A 13,355-nucleotide genomic window follows, 5' to 3' on the forward strand; every position below is an offset into this window, starting at 1 on the left:
CAAGATCATTTGAGCAACTATATAACATTAACTCACTGTTGCTTTATTTTTTCCTTTTAGGGGATGTATATCAGGGGAAGAACTGTCTTTCTGTATATATATGGTTATGGTATTGGTTCGGTATCTAGGAGATATAGGTTTGGTGCCTATATTGATTTTGTTAAATAATTTTATTTCTCTGCAAGTGTTTTCACTTTTGTACTTAAGGTTCTGATCATTCCTCTTGTGGTGGTCATTCAGAATTTTTTTTTTTTTAAGGAACATATTTTGCTCAAAACTTGTTGGGTATTTGGGAGGGCAAGAACTTATAGACTGGGTAAAAGAAGGGTTCTTTTAAACAAAAGGAGGAGGAAAAAATAAAAACATAATGGAAGATTTAAAACAAACATGAATATGTATATCTTTAATTTCCTAACATGTGGTTAAGTTTTATTTGTGGATTTTAATTTTTTTTTTTATTTATTCTGATAAGTGAGTTGCAGTTCTTGACGAAAGTGTTACTGTTACCATGAATTTATGTAGTGTCTGTTCTGATGGGACTTTGATCATGTTTGAAATCTTGGTGCTTTGGAAATCTCAAATATAAAACCTTAAACTAAATAAATTTAAATTAGGAAAAACAGTTTTAAAAGGACAACTAAGAGTAATATCTGAAAAAGCTCCCACCAAAGCTGAGTGAGGAAGCACGGTAAAAGCTCTTTCTCTAGGACTTTCCCAGGCTGATATTAGCAGAATGCTTTAACTAACACTCTTCAAATCCAAAGAACCTGCAAAACCAGTAGGTCTTTTATATGTTGCTGTCTCCACTAAATATTAAGAGGGTGGGTACTGCCTTCACTGTTGGAAGAGGAAATTGTTACATTTTGTATGATGTGTGTGGGGAGCTGAGGTGTTTTTCCTTCTCTTTTCTTAACAGCTTTCTCACACCAGCTTTTTTATGATGACAGAGTAACTTGAATTGGAAAGGATCCCTGGATGCCATCTGATCTAAGCTCTGCTCCAATCAGGTGACTAAGACAAGGGCTGCTTATGCCATGTTTGTAGCTCTTGGCTGAACCAAGGCATGAAGCTCTGAATCTGAAATGCTGTGTCCCTTATGGGTGTAAAACACTAACGCATGCAGAAGGTTTTGCTTACCGTGCCAGTGGGATGGACACGGCTGCTGAAGGCAAACCTTCCTCTGACCTGCCCTCTTTATCCTCTGCTGGGCAAACCAGCTGCAGAAAGCTGCTTGCTTTGCTGCTGGCGTTGGGGTGATGGGAGTGTTGGAGTGAAGAGCATGTACTGTGTGAGGGAAATGGTGATCTCCTCCTGATGGTTTTTAAGTTCATCTTACCATTGCCCTCCCCCCAGGAAAGGACTGAAGTGCAGGTGTATTTGCTGTATTAGCTCATTCAGGACCCGATAATTTTAATTTTTGGTAATTGGATTTTTAAGGTGGCCAAGATGGAAGAAATTATTGCCCAGGAATTTAAAAACTTTTTTTTCTGTTAAGTTATGTTGCAATGGTTTCAAAATTAGAGCACTATTTTTAAGAAATGAAAGAATCATTAAGCAGCATTCCTATATTCCTATGTGCAGTGCAGTTAGCTTTAGCTTAATGAGAAAATCTCTCCCAGTTATCACTGTGGTGAGCTGACAGAAATTTGTATTAAGTTATAGAGTCAGTGCAAAACCAGTCTATAGCTTTGTAATTCCGTTGCATTTTCAGTGGACATTTTACATAACCTTTCCAAAAACTTCATGTGTATTTCTGATATTCAGAGCTATTATTCCTTTTATCTCAGGGTGATAAATAAGGATGAACTTACGGTTCTGCTTTCACTCAAGAATTATCATCCCTTGCTGGTAAATGATGAATGTAATCCACTTATGAGATTCCCATGACCTCATTCAGACTTTGGCATCTTAATTTTATTTCATAACAATGAGAAAATTCCGGAGTCCTCGAAAGCTTCCTCATGCAGGACTTTTTTGGTCTCAGAGTGATGAATAAGGATGAACTCAGGGTTCTGCTTTTGCTCAAGAATTATTATCCCTTGCTGATAAACGATTAACGTAATCCACTTATGAGATTGCCACAACATCATTCAGATTTTGACATTTTATTTTTATTTCATAACAGTGAGAAAATCCCAAAGTCCCCAAAAGGTTCCTCATGCAGGATCACACTAGGGCTGCAAGGCACGTGGGAAGAGATGTTCAAGCTTGATGCCTTCTTGGCAAGGGGTTAGGCATCGGTCCAAGGGGACAGCGCCACAGCGCCATACTTCATAATATGGCTCTGCGTTACCTTCAGCATCCATGCTCAACATCTGACTGCTTAGCCCTAGTTTAAAGTCTTATCCAAGTCAGGCGGTTTTAGTGGGTTGTATTTTAAGTGTGGCACCCTTTGGCCCACACTTGGTTTTGGAATCAGCAATTTTAGCTGCAATTAAAATTGAGTGTGGATGTAGGACACCCCCACATATTTTCCATTTCTCTACCTACAAAAACTGTAAAGACTGAATGCTGATATTTCAGCTTAGGTCAAGCTGCTTTTGAATGCAAATTTAAGGGCTACATAAAACATGTTTATATTTTAGGAGTTACACATACCTAATACTTTACGATATATTGAAACATGTTTAGGATTAAAATATATATATTATTAAAAAGAACTAGTATTTCTAATTAGCTACTGATTGGTTATTTCTCTTTTAGGAGCCGTGATAACCCAGCCTCTTGAACAAAATTTTTGTCTCAAGGAAAGCATGAAAAGTAAATACTAAAAGCACAATTGTAGCTTTTATACAGTTAGCATTCATACAGTCAGTTTGCCAAAAGGTTGTTAAGTTCTCTACTCAAAAACTGATTGACTTCTGGTGATTCTATAGGAATTAAAAAGGAAGTGAACAACCTTTTTGTGCATAAAGCAAGGGGAGTTTTTATATGTCACGTTTCTGGTGTGCAAATTTATATTGTACTGAAGATACTTTTTCTTCAACCTCTTTGTCTATGAAGCTAATGACTGGAAGTTCAATTTTTTTTTTTCCCTTCCAGTATATAACTACTGAAACCTGAGCAGTTCACAACTCAATTTTGATCTGCAGTGTTAAAGTCTATGTTATGATCTTGTAACCAGTGGTATCCAGAGGCACTGTGGTGCAGGTTCATATACGTACACCAGATACTGCTGTTTGTGCTATTCTGTTATCCAGGGAGCTTGTGTGAGGTTGGTGGCAGGACTGGATTATTTAGCAAAAAAATCGAACTTGCCTGAGACTTTCAGTTGTTCATAGTACTGTGTTCACCCTGGTCAAACTTCCTTGCAAGCCTTGCAAGCACTGTGGCAGTACAGCTTTGTAAATGGTTTCAAGTTCAAGTCCAGATTTTAACATTATTTTTGGCTAAAGTAATTGGTGCAGTGATTACACTTAAGTAATTATCAACATAAAGCTTTCCATGCTGGTGCCTGTCACTGGTCTTTAAGTGTTACATCCTATTTGAAGGAGAGTAGTGAGGAAGGGAAGAGATTTGTGTAACTGGAGCATCCATCTGGTACATTTTGATGACATAGCTTGATAGTGGGTTGTTACTTGCAATATCTAACAAGGACATAACATATAATATAAAAAGCACCTACCTTTGTACTTGAATTACATATTCAGACTGCTATAATTTCTGAAGTCTGTTTATTCTTGCACATTTGTTTGTTAACTGAATCTTTTGAAGACACTTGGTGATCCAATGACTGTTTAAGAACAACATTCATGAAATCAGAACGTTTTTTATCATGGGGAAGAAATTCCCTGAAGGATCTCCACTGTGCTTTGATTATCCAAAGCACAAATCTTCTGGCTGCAGTCCTGTCTAAACAGAAAATGTATGGATCAACAGGGATATAATTCTGGTAACTATTTTCTGCTGACTAGAGAGACTAAAGCTTCAGAAGTTTAGTCTTTTGTTCTGTTGCTCATCAGCTGTGATAGGCTTTCCTCATAGGCAGTAGTTTCTGAATTCTTTTGTGGTGGCTCCCAAGTCTGTTCTTGCTGATGTTTATGGCTTAATAAGTAAGCACTGACACAGAACTGATGAGATTTTTGACATGTTCAGTTATGAGGAGGCAATTGAGTGTCAGAAGCAAACATGGAGTGAAAATATACCAATTTCAATATGCATTTTATGAGATGGGCGTGGTATTGTTGCCAGTTTTAATCTAGGGACTCAGGGCAGTAGCACTGCTTTTTTTTTTGTTTCCAGGTTTATCTTTACGATCACAGATTCTTCAGTCTCAGCCCAGGTACCTCAGGGGAAACCTTCCTGTATGCTAGTTATAATTTTATTTTTCCTGTCCCTAAGTGTAGCATGTAAAAATTGAATTCCTCCTTGTAAGGCATAGCATTGTCATGCTTCAGCTCCATCTGTATGTGTAGGCACTCATGACAAGGTGCTTGTGGAAGGTAATCTCATGCACACATTATTTTGTATCTGGTGTGTATCTGTTTATCAATGTGAAGGTTTTGCTGTGGGTACTTTGTATTTTAAATGCCTTTGAGTTGTGTGTGGTGGGGATTTATAATCTTTTTTCTCTTTCCTCCCATCTGTATCTGGTTTGTAAGTAACATCATAATGTTTTCTATTTGTTTCTTTGTCCTGAGGAGGCTTATTCTTCTGCCTCTTAATGTAGCCCCATTCATGACTTCCCAGTATGTGTGACGTATTTCCCAAGAAAAAGCAATGATGTAATAGTGGATTTTTATCTGCAGGGGATCAAGGTTAGAAAAACAGCCTTTGCAAAGGATCTGCTGAACCTGTGTTAGACACACAGGGTCAGAATTGAATAACTTTGTGTCTGGGTGTACTTTTAATATAAAAACATATTTTTCAGAAAAATCCCCAGCTTCAAGTCTTGAAAATTATTGGACAGTCATAGGCCGAGTTACTGGGAGTACCTTAGAAATTAAAAATTGTGAGATACATGACCATTGTGAACACAGAAACTGCTTCACAGTCTACAGTTTGGAGCCAGTGGCCTACTGGCTCCAATAAATTAATAAATTATTGTCTCTTAATGCTGAAGACTCAGCAGTGGGTGGTGACTACTCTGCGTAACTCTGATCCTTCAGACTCAGGGAAAGTTTGCCTTATGAATTTATGGTCAAAGAGCTTTTTCTCAATTTTACATTTGTTTCTTTTTATTAATGCTGAATATATGGTTGGGATGGTATCTATATGTGTATAAATAAGATGGCATCTGATTTTCTTCTGCTATGCCAATAGAGGTACTCATTGAACTACACAAATTGAAGGCCTTGTTGTGACAGACATCTACACAGTTTCTGTTGTTATTGTCTGCCTATGAAGTACATGGCACTTCTGTAGTCTTCAGTTAGCAAATGAAGTTATGCTGCTGCTGTGATTGTGCACTGCTTTGTGTGAGTGTTTGCGTGGTTTCATCAATTCATTAGGAACAAATGCATTCCTGGATTCTTTCTTTCTCCATTTTACATGGTAAACCTTATGCTGTCAAAAAAAGAATTCTTTTTTTTTTTTGGTTCAACTCTTTGAGCTGAGGCATGACAGGAGTCCAAGGTTAATGTCTCCTGTGAGGAAAAGATTTCACTCTGCAAATTTTTTACCTGTTGAAGAGAAATAACAAGGAGTACAAGAACTGAGTTAAGGGTAATGTTAGAATCTTGATAGCATGTTTCCAGTGTTGGAGCATAACTTGCTTCTGAAGTTCTTTGCTTTGAAAGAACTTACAAACTTTTGATCTCTGCCTGAGTTGTGTGTCCCTTACAGCTTGAGTTGTTTGTCTTAAACAAATAACAGAAGGATGTTAACAGCATAGGAAAGATTCTTGATAATTGGACAGGACTGAAATGTTATCTCCCTTTTGTTAATAAAGGGTAATAATCTTACCTCCTAACCAAAAAAACTCTGGTAGAAGCAATAGGAAACAAAGCTATGTATGGTAAGGAGGACTTAACTGTGAATGATACAGTGAGATACAAAAAGAACTAAACATTGGAAAAAACATCTCCATACTGATGTCTACCAGAATGTGAAATAGTCTCCCAGGGAGTGAGGGAAGATACATTTTTGGAGAAGTGAACACTCAGTGATGCAAGAGCTTCAACAATACTGTAGGGAGCAATCCTCACCTTGAACAATCTCTTTCAGAGGGATTTTGACATAACTTTACTTTTCACAATCCGGGATGAATTCATCCTTGAAACTGATTTAAGCAGCTTTTCTTTTCTTCTTTTGCTTGTCACCAGATGTAGTTTTCCGATGTTGGTTTTTTCCCATGAGAACGACAATTTGCTGGTGTGGTAAATCATTTTGCTCTTTAGTTTTGCCCTTGAAGCAGCATTCCGTGACTCTTTCAGTGGCCAACTTCTTTAGGTTAACACTTCAAGTTGAGCAGAATATGGTAAAGGCTGAGAGTGTATGTTATGTGTTTGATCTTGCAAAGGAGAATCAGGTGATCATAGTGTAATTGCATATGGTCATGCTTTGTAGTAACTTTTTTTATTCCTTTGCAATTGATCAGAATGCTTCTAAAAGTGCGCCCTGTAGCAACGGGTCTATCTTTGATATAGTTCCAAACATTACCTACTACAGTTTGTGCTACTTGCCCTTCTTCCGTCAAAAATACACATAAAGTAAGACCTGTAGAAAGATCAACTTTCACTTATAAGGATCAGATAGATGCACAGTGAGTGGCAGAGGGAGTGCAATCAGATGCTGGGTAAAAACAGATTAAGACAAAAATAGTAAAATTGTGCAAGTACCCTCAATGAAACAATGGGGGGTTAGTTAAAGGGAGTTAGTTAATTTTTTTTAAAGTGGTAGAACAGAGATGGATGTTTCAGAGTTAAAGGTATTGAAAAATATAATTATAATTGTTGGGAGAAACCATAATAGTAATGCTGTATTAGCAGAAACACTGCTAGGGAATATGTTTGGAAAGTTATTAATGGGATTTGGTAGTAAATATAGATCAACAAAAACTCTTTCAGGTCCTGATTGTTAGATTTTCCTTCCAGAAAGTGTCATTTCTAGCTCAGGTGTCTTTGGCTGCCACAGCTGCCTACCAAAAGAAGGTGCTGTGTGTTTGTACACAAACCTTTTTTTATGAAATGATGAAGTGGGTATTATGATTGCAAGATGCCTTGAAGCTATTTCAGAACATTTCTTCTTTCTTCCCCACAGGAGGTTCCAACAGTGCCACTGCACCCCTGAGGATATTCATGCTTTTGAAAGCTGTACGAAATCCATTAATTTGATAGACCTTTCCAGATCTTTAAAATTGGAACAGTGGTGAAATAGCACGAAGAAGGTACTGTGGTTCCCGTAGCCATGTGCTGCATGTGAGTTGCTCACTCTGGTGAGGTGACCCAACAGAGTGTGCAACCGTGGCTTCTGGTCTTGAAGCCTGATCAGTGAAACAGAGAAATTACCTGCTCTACTGGTGTCATGCCTGTCAGTTGTGCCTTATGGCTGTTGTACTTCTCCTGTGCTGTGTGAGTGGTTTGAGGAGTTTGAAGGCACACCAGAAAATCTGCCAGATAACAGTCAACTTCTGGTTTTGGTTCTAAATCTGGTAATAAGTTGCTGTATGCATCTCAGATCAGAAGTCACTGTGAGAGTGCTGGAATGGTAGGGTAGGTCAGGTGCAGAGTGTGTGACTTCAGGGAATGTACTATTAACATTAGCTTTGTCTTTTCAATAAATACAAAACATGTAATTAAACAACTACCGCCTGATGCCTTGGGTCTATTATTAAGGCATTTTGCAGTCTTCGTGACTTTGTATTAAATTCACTGAAGCTTGTACAAAGGTTTAGCTTGAATGTGTATTATATAAGAAGTGCTACAAATACCTTGAAAATACCTTTTCTTTGTTTCTTTCTGTGTAGAGCAACAAAGAAATCAATGGAGGTACATTGCTGCTTCAGTGTTGAGGGAGGAAGGATAGATGTAATGAATTGATAATCCTCTCTGTGTGGGAGATGACCTTTTTTATTTAAAGTAGCACTTAGTTTATTTTGATAGTAGTTATTAAATTGCATCCTTCTGTTTACTAACTGCTTACTCTAGAATAGCTTCTGGTAAAGCCCTGTAAAGATATTTTCTGAGCAATGAATAGGCTAGCTGAGTGTGGCATTGTGGAAACCTTGGATAACAGCTGAGGCTATGCTTTTGAGCCTCAACATACAAAATCTCTGAAGTGGAAATTAGTAAGAGTGAAAGGTATTATCAACAGCAAGCTTTCTGAGCTTAACTATATCTTACCTGAGTGGGATTTTCTTCCTGGGGATCCCAGGATTGCAAATCCTTAGGTATTGAAAAAGTAGAAAATAAAACTGTCTGAAAGTCTCAAAGATTTTTTTTTTGATGTAGCAGGTCTCACTGGTCTGCTTCTAGCAAAACTAGTTATGTCCCAATACAAAAACCAGTAATGAAGTCCTATGTGTGCTTTGGGAATGGAAGAGACACCATTTAGCCTTATTTGCTGGCTATCTTTTTAACTTCTCCTGGAAAATAATAGGTGGATGGGAAAATGACCTTTCAAGGAATTGATATAACTGCATTTCCGTATTTGAGACATGCTCATGTGCAGTTATTCCCATGCTTTATCTTTTGCTTTCTGGCATGGCTTGCCCCTAGTTTGGTCTTGTCAGAACTCAGAACATTTCAATAGCAGGTTGCAAAATTTAGAAGATATCAGTCCTGGAGTAAAGCCAAGCAGGAACATCATTTGTCAAAGAAGTGATTGCTAAGTAGCTGAATTCTGTACACAGCTGAACTTTTGGGTAGTATGATGTTGGTACATTTGTATAGAATCTCATTAAATAAACCTGTAGTTGATAAGGTTACAACAGGCAAACCAAGTATCTTCCTATGTACGACTTGTAACCATGTGGAGTACCTTCTCCTCTGCCCCAGCTCAGCACCTGGCAGGAAAAGGTGGGGTGCCTTCTGATCCCTGCCATACCAGTGTAAACTGTGTCTGCCTCAGGTGTTTTGAAATTTAAAACGTTTTCAGTATCCCATGTAATTCAAAGCAGCAGACTGTCTGGACTACTCACTTTCACAATGCAGTTAGTTTGTGTTTGGAGATGATTGAAAGTGAGTTTGGGAAACCTGACACAAGAGTGGCTAGCCCAGCTTTTCTCAGGGAATGGGCACATTCCTTTCCACCTTTCCCCATCAGAGAACAAATGACCCTTCTATGTCTTGTGTATGTCCCATGCAGAACCCTTGGGTGATTCTTGAATGAGTCTTCCTTGTGGCCTTTCCCATGGGAGATGCCACAGGGATGCACAGGGCTTCTGGCTGGCATCAGGGCCACTCTGTAAGTGACAGGTGAGTACAAGGTTTTAAGCAGAGACTTGAAAGTGCTGCTGCACTAAGATTTTCCATGAAAGGGTCTGGGAGAATATCTGGTCCAAAGCCAGGACTGGTGAAATGAAGAGTCTGGCATTGGAGATCTGTAATGCATTAAAGACAGCCATGGGACTGTGATTCCCCCAGGGCTTTGGAGAAGAAAACTCATGAGGAATTACACAAAGACATATGGAACCTGATTTTCATAAGATTCATAAGGATTTCTTAAGTCTGCTGTTCTTATACTGCTCTATTGCTTTCTTGTCTCACTCCCTGTATCCTTACTACGCATCTTCCAAGAAAGGCAGGAAGCTGGTCAAGCAACAGAAGAGGGTGAGGAGAGCATCAGGCTAAAGAGCTGCTGAGCTGCTGGCCTGGGCATCCATGTGGATTGGGCTGCCAGCTGTTGCTGGACTTCTCACCCTTCCCCTATTGGGATGATCAGCTGGGACTGCCAGTGAAGATTTAAGAAAATCCATTATCTTTGGGACTCTTACAAAATAAATTTAAAATTGGCGAGTGGCTAAGAAAATTAAGAATGAGAAATGAAGTTGGTTTTGGATTATCAGCCTACCAAAAGAGCCTTCCTTCCAGGCTGTTTAATCATTGTGTGTTTTTTTCCCAGCATAATGTTATTCATAGATTATAAGTCTTACAAGCTTGAGTGGCTCTTTGTTTTCTTTTTGATAAACAGCAATTGACAATTAGCAACAGAATATCTTAAATCTTTAATGAAGCTTTAATTATGTGTGCATTTTTGCTTGAGTAATATCAACTTGTATAAAAACATTAGATATACTTCACATATATTATTGCCTCTCCACAAAACTGCTCATACACAGATAATTGTTTTATTGTTTATATTTTATAAGTTTGTGCTTGCTTGTGGCTCTGGTGAACACTTGTGTTAGTTTGGGTTCTGCATGGGTCTTTAAAGAGTTGATGCTGTATGAAGTATAGAATTTGTATTAGTGTATCTAAAAATAGATTTTAAATGTTTTGATTTAAAACTTTTTCCTTTATAATTCTCAGTACTCTAAATGTCATACCATGACAACTTCTTTCTCCTTTTCTACTTTTTTCTTTCTCACTGAGACTTGAGTTATAATTGAATAAAATATTATTGAAGGAGATTATTAGAATCCTTACCTGGCTGTTTTTAGTTTCAGCACTTGTCATTTTGCAGTTGCAGTGATCTTTCATAAAAGGTCATGCTGCTAATAGTAATATTTTTATTTGCACAAACAATTTTTTTTACAAATGAGTGAGCTCTTCAAGAGAGTAGTTTCCATTGCTTTAGAAGAGGTAAAGAACTGTGTGATAATCAGGGATACTGGGAAAACTTTACCAACCGTAAGAATATTGAAACAGTCAAATCTGACCAAGTAACCATGGATACTTGGAGGCCTTTGAGAATGGATAAGTACACATATCAGAAATGTCATCAGTGTCACTGGTGCTGACTTCAGGAACAGGGACATTGATATGGTTGTGTCAGATGGCATCTCAAGATATGACTTAGTGATTGCAGAGTTTTTGGGATGCTGTCAGAGAACTGCAGTTTGATCGGTTTTGTAGAAATAGGTAAAATTAAGCCACTAGAAGGAGCCACCTCTTTTTCCCTCCCCCCCAACTTGGTATTATAAAGCCACTATTTTCCTTTTTTTCTCACAGCAGTACCCTTGCTTATTAGTTCTAGACAAATGTGGAAAAAGAGACCTCACAAATAAATAAAACAATTCATTTTTAATGAAACTGCTGATCAGATAATGGGGAAATGCCTTGACTTTCTTGTCTGAAAAGAAGAGAAACTGAACTCAGCAGTCACCAGTTGGCAGGGCAGTTGTGTATTGGACAACCACTGCTTATGTAGCTCTGGACTCAGTGTAGATTATGAGGGCCAACCGTGTCCTGGCGAGAATCAGGCACAGCATCACCAACCAGTCAAGGGATGTGATTGTCCCACTCTGCTCTGCACTGGTATGACCTCACTTTGAATATTGTGGCAGTTTTGGGCATTGCAATATAAAAAAAAAACATCAAGCCATTAGAGAGCATCCAAAGCAGGACTGTAGGGATGGTGAAGGGTCTGGAGGGGAAGCCTTTTGAGGGGTGTCTGAGGTCACTTGGTGTGTTCAGTCTGGAGAAGAGGAGACTGAGGGGAGACCTCATTGCAGTTACAGCTTCCTCATGAGGGGAGGAGGAGGCGCAGGCATTGATCTCTTCTGTGTGATGACCAGGGACAGAATTTGAGGAAATGGCATGAAGCTGAGTCAGGGGAGGTTTGGTTAAATGTCAGGAAAAGATTTGTCACTCAGAGGGTGGTTGGGCAGTGGAACAAGGTCCCCAGAGAAGTGGTCACAGCATCAAGTCTGACAGAGCTCAGGATGCTCTCAGGCACATGTCCTGCACAGGGCCAGCAGTTGGACTCAGTGATCCTAATGGGTCCCTTCCAACTCAGCATATTGTATGAATATATGATTCTATTTCTTATCTGCTCCGGATTTCTTCAGGTGTTAGAATTAATTCTGTTGTAGTAGAAGATGGTTTAAAAGACAGAGAATAGAAAGCCACAGGGATTTGAGCTTCTTTTGAGTTGTCTGAGCAACAGAATTGTTATAATTTATGAAACAGTAATCCCAAATGTTCACAGAAAAAGTGCCTCCAACATAATATATATGTATGTGTATATATATATATAAAAAAAAATATATGTAGTTTTATGACTACCTTTATAGTTTTTAACTCCATCCATTATTTTTTTCTTTTTACTGATTAGATTTGGTATGTAATCTGTAGCAGACAAAATAAGAACCATGTTGGACTTCAGAAAAATACCAATGACTTTGTCAAAATTGTAACCAGTGATTTCCAATATGTAATTTAGATGCTGAGCTGAAATCTTATGACATACCCAAGAGGCATCTATAAAGGGGAGGGGGTGTTTACAGTTCATGAGTTTAAGTGAGAGCTGTAAACACAATGTAATGACTGCTTGTTTTCTGGTGGTTTAAACCTGTCCATTTGTATTCTATATTGAACACTAGCTGTCTCGCATGTTAGTTAGAAATTGTAACTCTTCTGAGCACCCTTTTTACACAGATAATGTAGGTGGAGTGGAAGAAGTCTGGCTTTCTTGCTTTTCAAGTAGATGTGAAATCCCATAAAGCTCAGATTGGCTTATCCTCTGTCAGAAGCTGAAGCCTCTGCACTTGCCTATACATGTTAAGTATTTTCACCTGACACGTATCCCGTGTGGCTGGTAGTCTAAGCTTTGACTTATGATGGAGCATGAATTGGATTAGAACACGTTTACACTATGAGCTCAGATTATGGATTCTTTCCTGCCAGTTTACTTGTTTCCTTTGAATGCAAGTTCTGTGGTGCAATTTAAAAGGGGAGTAGATGTTTGCAAATCAGTAATGTCAAAGCCACAACTGAAGCCTGCAGTAATCAGTTCTGCAGGCTGATGTTGCTGTTGCTCAGTTTTCCTGGGTATTTGTCTCTAAAATAGACTCTGCTCACTCTTTCTGCTTACTGAGTGGTTCTGCACTAGGGATAATGTCCAACATAGTTCCCAGAGGAAATGAAGAAATTTGAAGGAGATTGGTTTGGTGCAAAATACTGTCCCATCTCTAAGTAATTGAGAACAGCAATATAATATGATTCATGTCACAAATAGAACAGTGTGCCTGAGAGAGCAAAAATGGAAATTGCTTATACAGAAAGGGGGACTGAACTGCAATATGTTGGGTACTAATATAATACACAAATCCATTCTGCTCAGATTCTTACACTGTAGTATTACTGAGGGTCTTGGTATAAATGAATGGGTAACGTAATTAGTTTATCTCAGCATTTCTGTATGTTGAATTTCCATCCAGATTGTACCTTGGCACACCTTGCTGTCTGGTGTGGTATGATGTGTCTAGAGCTTTCAGATGAAATGATATAGTTAAATTTATGAGAGTGTTTCAA

At 38.4% G+C, this 13,355-nt stretch overlaps 1 protein-coding gene across 4 annotated transcripts in view; it reads left to right on the forward strand.

The window, feature by feature from the left end:
* APBA1 (amyloid beta precursor protein binding family A member 1) overlaps positions 1-13,355 on the forward strand; it is a 79,329-nt gene that overhangs the window by 4,667 nt on the left and 61,307 nt on the right. For 2 of the 4 annotated variants that reach the window (XM_017807345.1, XM_017807349.1), the window contains exon 2: positions 917-1,007. The exons of 1 other annotated variant lie outside the window; for it this stretch is intronic. The gene's annotated coding sequence lies outside the window, so the exon portion shown is untranslated. Of the gene's footprint in view, positions 1-916; positions 1,008-7,200; positions 7,328-13,355 lie in introns of all 4 variants that reach the window. One more of the 4 variants, XM_017807347.1, reaches the window with a different exon arrangement.

Source organism: Lepidothrix coronata, unplaced genomic scaffold (assembly GCF_001604755.1).
Source record: "Lepidothrix coronata isolate B3197 unplaced genomic scaffold, Lepidothrix_coronata-1.0 Scaffold18, whole genome shotgun sequence".
In the NCBI taxonomy this organism is placed as follows: domain Eukaryota; kingdom Metazoa; phylum Chordata; class Aves; order Passeriformes; family Pipridae; genus Lepidothrix; species Lepidothrix coronata.